The sequence below is a fragment of the Papaver somniferum genome, chromosome 10 (genome assembly GCF_003573695.1).
Source record: "Papaver somniferum cultivar HN1 chromosome 10, ASM357369v1, whole genome shotgun sequence".
NCBI lineage: Eukaryota > Viridiplantae > Streptophyta > Magnoliopsida > Ranunculales > Papaveraceae > Papaver > Papaver somniferum.
The window spans coordinates 103,621,015-103,626,888 of record NC_039367.1 but is presented as its reverse complement, the minus strand read 5'-3'; positions in this window follow the sequence as shown (position 1 = coordinate 103,626,888).

The window sequence follows — 5,874 nt, the reverse complement described above, 5'->3', positions numbered from 1 at the left end:
AAAGAAGAGGCGTGGGACCGGCCACGACGGCATGACCAGCCTACCGGTGGGCCTGGTCCCCTAGGCGCCTCTTTATTATTTTATTAATGTTATTTTTCTTCCATATTTTGCATAGGTTTCCTCGTTTGTCCATATTTTTGAATGCTCGTTCGTGCGTTCGGGTGTTCGTTCGTGCATTATTTCTAAGTACACTCACACCATTTTCTCGGGCTTACTCGGTGGTGGCCCAGATGCCCGATCAGTGAATATTTATTACTAATTCATGTAATTCAGCCGAGAATCAGCCATGAAGCGGAGTAATAAAATAAAATGATTATATATTATTAATCCATGGAATCCAGCTGAGAATCAGCGATGAAACGGAGTAATGAGATAAAATGATTATCTATTATCCATTGAATCCAGCTGAGGATCATCCATGGAACTGAGTAATGAGATAAAATACATTGTTTTCTAGAAATTCATTTGATGAATGTCACGCTAGAGTTAATCTATGAATTGCTCTATACTAGCATGCAATATGTCTAAGAGCGAGTGTTGGAGCATTGGTCGGTCGAACTCGCATACGTTGCTATCTCAAGCATGTTTGTCAATGTTAGTGATCAAAATTATAAGTCTTGATTTCTAGTCTACTATATCTAAGTCTCGGACTAGGATAGAAAGTGTAGTTGAGCTCAAGAACTCCATGGAGGATCATCATACAAGACGAAGAACTACTCAATGAACTGGTGGAACTTCATCGACAAAAAGGTATGTGGATACTTGAACTTCTCTATCACTCAAAAGTATATCTACTCTATCTCCTATCTTGAGACAAAACTCGTTTTGCTATATAGACTTTGATTATACACATTTGCTATTTCGAGCCGAGTTTAACTCGCCTATCTATTTCTCGAAATATATGTTGGTAAGCTTTCCCTTTGGCTAAGTTCATCTTTACCTAGTGAAGAAAGTCATGTTATGTTAAAATCACTTTGAAAATTGCTTTGACGGAAAATGGTTTGTGAATAACAACTATATAACATCCTGTAATAATGTTTCAATGATTGAAATGAGAGTTTAGATTATATAACCAATGATGGATATAAACATTTTTGTGGAAACACATATATGTATAAGTCCATTTTCCTTGAACCGAAGTTTGCGAACATTGTTGATCAAGAGAACCGGAACAAGAGCCGTGCAATAAGTCCGCGAACCCAGTCCGCGAACTGGCGGAAGTTCTCGACCCGAGAAAATCTGCTGGAGTTTGAGAACTCCTTCCGGGAAATTAAGTCCGCGAACCCAGTCCGCGAACTTGAGTTAGGTTATCTAAAGACGATTGTTTGTGACTCATGTTTATATAAACTAAGGAATGCTAATTGCAAACCGTGGCTATAAAGTTCATGAACCGATTCGAGTGAATCAAATATTTTTTGCTTCAATTGTGTCTTGTGTAGTTACATAAGATTTCCTTGCAATTGAACAACTCTCTAACTAGTTTATTTGAGTCATTTGAACTAGTTATGGTGAAGAAGAATATTGTTGATATGAAAGTGCTCATATGTCTAACCATTTGGTTAACTATTGTTGAACCAACAAATATACATGTTTGGGGTACGATTACACAAACCTAGAAACGTGCATTTCATTTGTGTGTAACAAGCTAGGTTTTAGATCTAACGGTTGGAAGATATTAGCTTGAATCTAATCAGGTTTTCATCTAACGGTGAATATTGAATGCTTTGTTACCAAGCTAACATTGATTGCAAACCCTGATTTAAAAGACTATATAAAGAAGAACTCTATCAACTGGGAAACCTAATCCCCACACCTTACTGTGATACTAGTTGTGTAAGCTAGAGTCGATTCTCCTTTAACCTTTGGTTTCTTCTTCTAAACCAGGTTAACAACTTAAAGATTTCATTGGGATTGTGAAGCCAGACCGATACTACTTTCTTGTAGTTGTGTGATCTGATCTTGCATATTTTATCTTACGAGTACAATCGCAAATATTGGCTTGAGATTGATATCTCCGATAGGCAAGATATAAAAGTAGTCATAAACATCTTCGTCTCATCGTTTTTGATTCCACAATATCTTCTTTCGCCGCGTCGATTAAGATTATTGTGAGGTGATTGATAATACTAGGCTGTTCTTCGGGAATATAAGTTCGGGTTATCAATTGGTTCACGTTCACATTGATTTATCAAAAGACGGAACAAAACTCATAGGTATTTCTGTGGGAGACAGATTTATCTATTATCTTAGACTTTTCTGTGTGATACAGATTTTTTTATTGAAGTCTTCAACTTTGGGTCGTAGCAAGTCTTAGTTGTGGGTGAGATCAGCTAAGGGAATCAAGTGCGTAGCATCCTTCTGGGATCAGAGACATAGGAGCATAACTGTACCTTGGATCAGTGTGAGATTGATTGGGGTTCAACTACAGTCCAGACCGAAGTTAGTTTATAGTAGGCTAGTGTCTGTAGCGGCTTAATACAGTGTGTGTTCAATCTGGACTAGGTCCCGGGGTTTTTCTGCATTTGCGGATTCCTCGTTAACAAAATTCTGGTGTCTGTGTTATTTCTATTCCCGCATCATATTGTTCATCTTTATAATTGAAATATCACAGGTTGTGCGTTATTTCTATCAATTAGAATATCCGACCTTTGGTTGTTGATTTAAATTGATTGACACTTGGATATTGGTCTTTGGTACCATCCAAGTTATCTCTATAGTATTTTATAAAGACTCGCAGATTTCTATTTGCTTGAGTATAGATCAAATCGAGAGATTGAGATATTAACTCCTTGATATACTTTTATCTAGATTGAGTCTGACTGTCTAGTTGATTGTCTATTGAAAGTATGTTGGAGTTAGTCCATACAGATTGCTAAGCGAAATATTGTGTGTGGTTGTTGTACCCCCGCTTTTTCAATTGGTATCAGAGCAGGCAAACACGTTTAAAGACCTTACAAGTCTGTGTTTGTAGCGATCTGACTCTATGGACAAGAGTCCTATCTCTGATAAACGCGTCACCATAAATAAAAGTTCTGTCTCGTCTAATTCTATTAAAGAGAAAGATTCTTCAATCTCAAATATAGACGAACCGTGTATTCAAACAAGACAGACAGGCTACGACATGTGTTATTCCGATTACCCTTCAAAAGAGTCTATCTCTCTAAATGAACGGGAAACATCGAAGAGAGTGATTTGATTCTGAATCTTGTTAGAGTCCAAGATGATAGATTTAATCGGTTAAAACACCATATCAATATTCTTCTTGGAGTAATAAGAGACTTCAAATTCAAAAAAAATACTGAAGATTATTCTTTACTATGACTCTTGAGGCTAGCCTCATAAAGTATGCTTTGGAAATTGAACATCGCTTGAGTAGACTCTCTATTCAACGATGCTCTAAGAAGTCTAATATACCAAGTACTTCTTCTACGACTGAAAATGTTACAGATCCATCAATCAAGGATATTGCACATCAAATGGAAGGAAGAAATCTTCAAACGATGATAATAAGACGGTACTATCTAATCACTCTTGTGATTAGAAAGTATGTCTCTTCTGTGAGATAAAGAGTTCTGTTAAACAAAAGGGAAACTCTAGGTTGAATAAAAACTCCTTAGTTCAACTTCAACACACCTTAGACTTAATTCTCAAAGGTGTAACTGACGTTCGTAGGTCCATACCAATTGGTTTTCATACTTACCCTGTGTATGCTACCAGGAAGTTCAGCTCAATGATTTCCTTGAATGCTCAAAAGCAGAACAGGCGTCTTATAGACACCGTCCAAGGAAAGATCAAGTCATTTCCTCTGGAAACAAAGTTACCCTTAATGTGAACAAAATCCCATGAGAAAGAAGAAAAATTGATGATATGAGAAATAACCTGAAGGAGATAATTGAAGGGTATAAAGAAATTGTCAACAGGTTGTCATATTCCTCAAGTCAAAATTCTTCGGATAAGAACTCAAACTAAGCCTCATATTTTGATGACAGTAAGTTCTATGATAATTTCTCACATCAAAAAGGATCCCTCTCTAGATTCAGAAGGAAAAAGAGACTTGATCATAAACACAAATCTTTTAATGAGCTTAAATATCATACTTGTGCTAATTAATCAGAAGGGTTAAAGAACTTACTCATAAAAAATCATGTTGAGTAAGATGTGTTAATAATCAGGTATACTTTTAGAAAAATTGTTTCTATTTAGTTGAGCTATTTTCTTATCGTCCATAGATAAACTATTGTTTGCAGATAAGTTGTGCTTAAGTATTGGTTGTGTCTAAAGTTGCTCCTTGTTATCTTAAGGAAATATTCTTTGCAATCCTGTTTCCTGCTACAATTGTGCTCTAAATTGCTTCTTCGAAGTTGTGAAATTTATAGAGCCATTTATGTTTTTTTATGTAGCAAGAGTATTTGGTTCTAAATTTTTATGGGTTAAGTTATATTCGGACGGATAACCGCACTCTGGTACGAGTCAACTGTTTGAAAAACCCTAGAATTCCTTCCCTAAGAAATCCTTTTAAGTACCCGACCTATTGAGTTACGTAAGTCACATACGCATACTCTAGATTGTTTTCTGGGTTATCAAGAATGTCTTTTTCTTCATCTCGCTATGCAAGGGGATTTCTTGAGAAAGGTTTTGGTTTCGAGTCCGAGGGAAGGAAGAAAAGAACCCTAGTAGAAGACGATCATCATAATGCCTCATGTTACTATGCCTATACTCATGAGGATATTGAGAAGGAGGATATGGTTTCTACTGAAGTGGTTCATGACTTTCTTAAGTATTTTGAGGAAGCAAAACTACAGCTCGTTGATACTCTGAAAAGTCTTGATGTGTTGAAAACTGAGTTGAAAAAGGTTACTTCTGACCTTGGTCTCATAAGATCTCACATCAATGATCTTCACAAATATAATCTATTCTCTGAAGATGCAATGGATGCTGTCAATCACAAGCTGAATGACCCCAAGACTCGTGAGGATCCTGAACCGTCCATTTGATCTTAGTTCGTGTTCGGGCATGGCACTGGAGTCTGCCTTTTGTTTTTTAGCTTGTTGATTTTTTATTTGCCTAGTAAATCTTCTTTTTTGATTTTATTTAGAAGAACAACTAGAGTTTGGAATAGCCATTATTGTGATTACACATAGCTATGTCCAACGTTTTCATCTTCGTGTTTTTTACGTTTATTTGTTTAAATTCTAAAACTGTTTGGAAGATGATCTTTGCAGTATTAATATTTATGGTTATACATATTGCAATTTGTTATGAGATATGTGTGTTTGCGTCCGTGAACTATGATTGTCCCATACCTTGTCAAAAGTAAAGTCTTTCGTAAGTCGATATGCATATATTGATAAAAGAATGAATAGACTTTTGACAAATACAAAAGTTAAGCCTATTATGTCAATTATTGATGGAACATAGGTTAAAATCTTTTGTTTGCAAGGATTATGTCTATTGTATGTCATTGTGCGAATAATAATGGAAAATAGAATGAATTCTTGTGTATTCCGCAGTATTGATCTTCCCTGATTCATATTTTATATATTACTGTGAGGCTCCGTAAGTTATATTATGTTGAGTACTATTGACTGAGTTGATTATTTTATGATTAACTTAGTTATTGCTCCATGGATTCTCTTATATCGTGCATGACCAATTAAATTGATTACTTTTGTGATTAATTTGGTTGTGTATTCCGATTAGATTAATTATGGGTTCCCTTGTGATTAATCTAATTGAGTATTTTTGAGTCTCCATAAGTTCACTTATGTTGAGCATTTCCGATTAAATTAATCATAAGTTCTCTTTTGGTTAATTTAATTGAGTATTTTTGGATTCAAATTCATATTCGTATGTGATTTGTTATGTCCAAAGAAA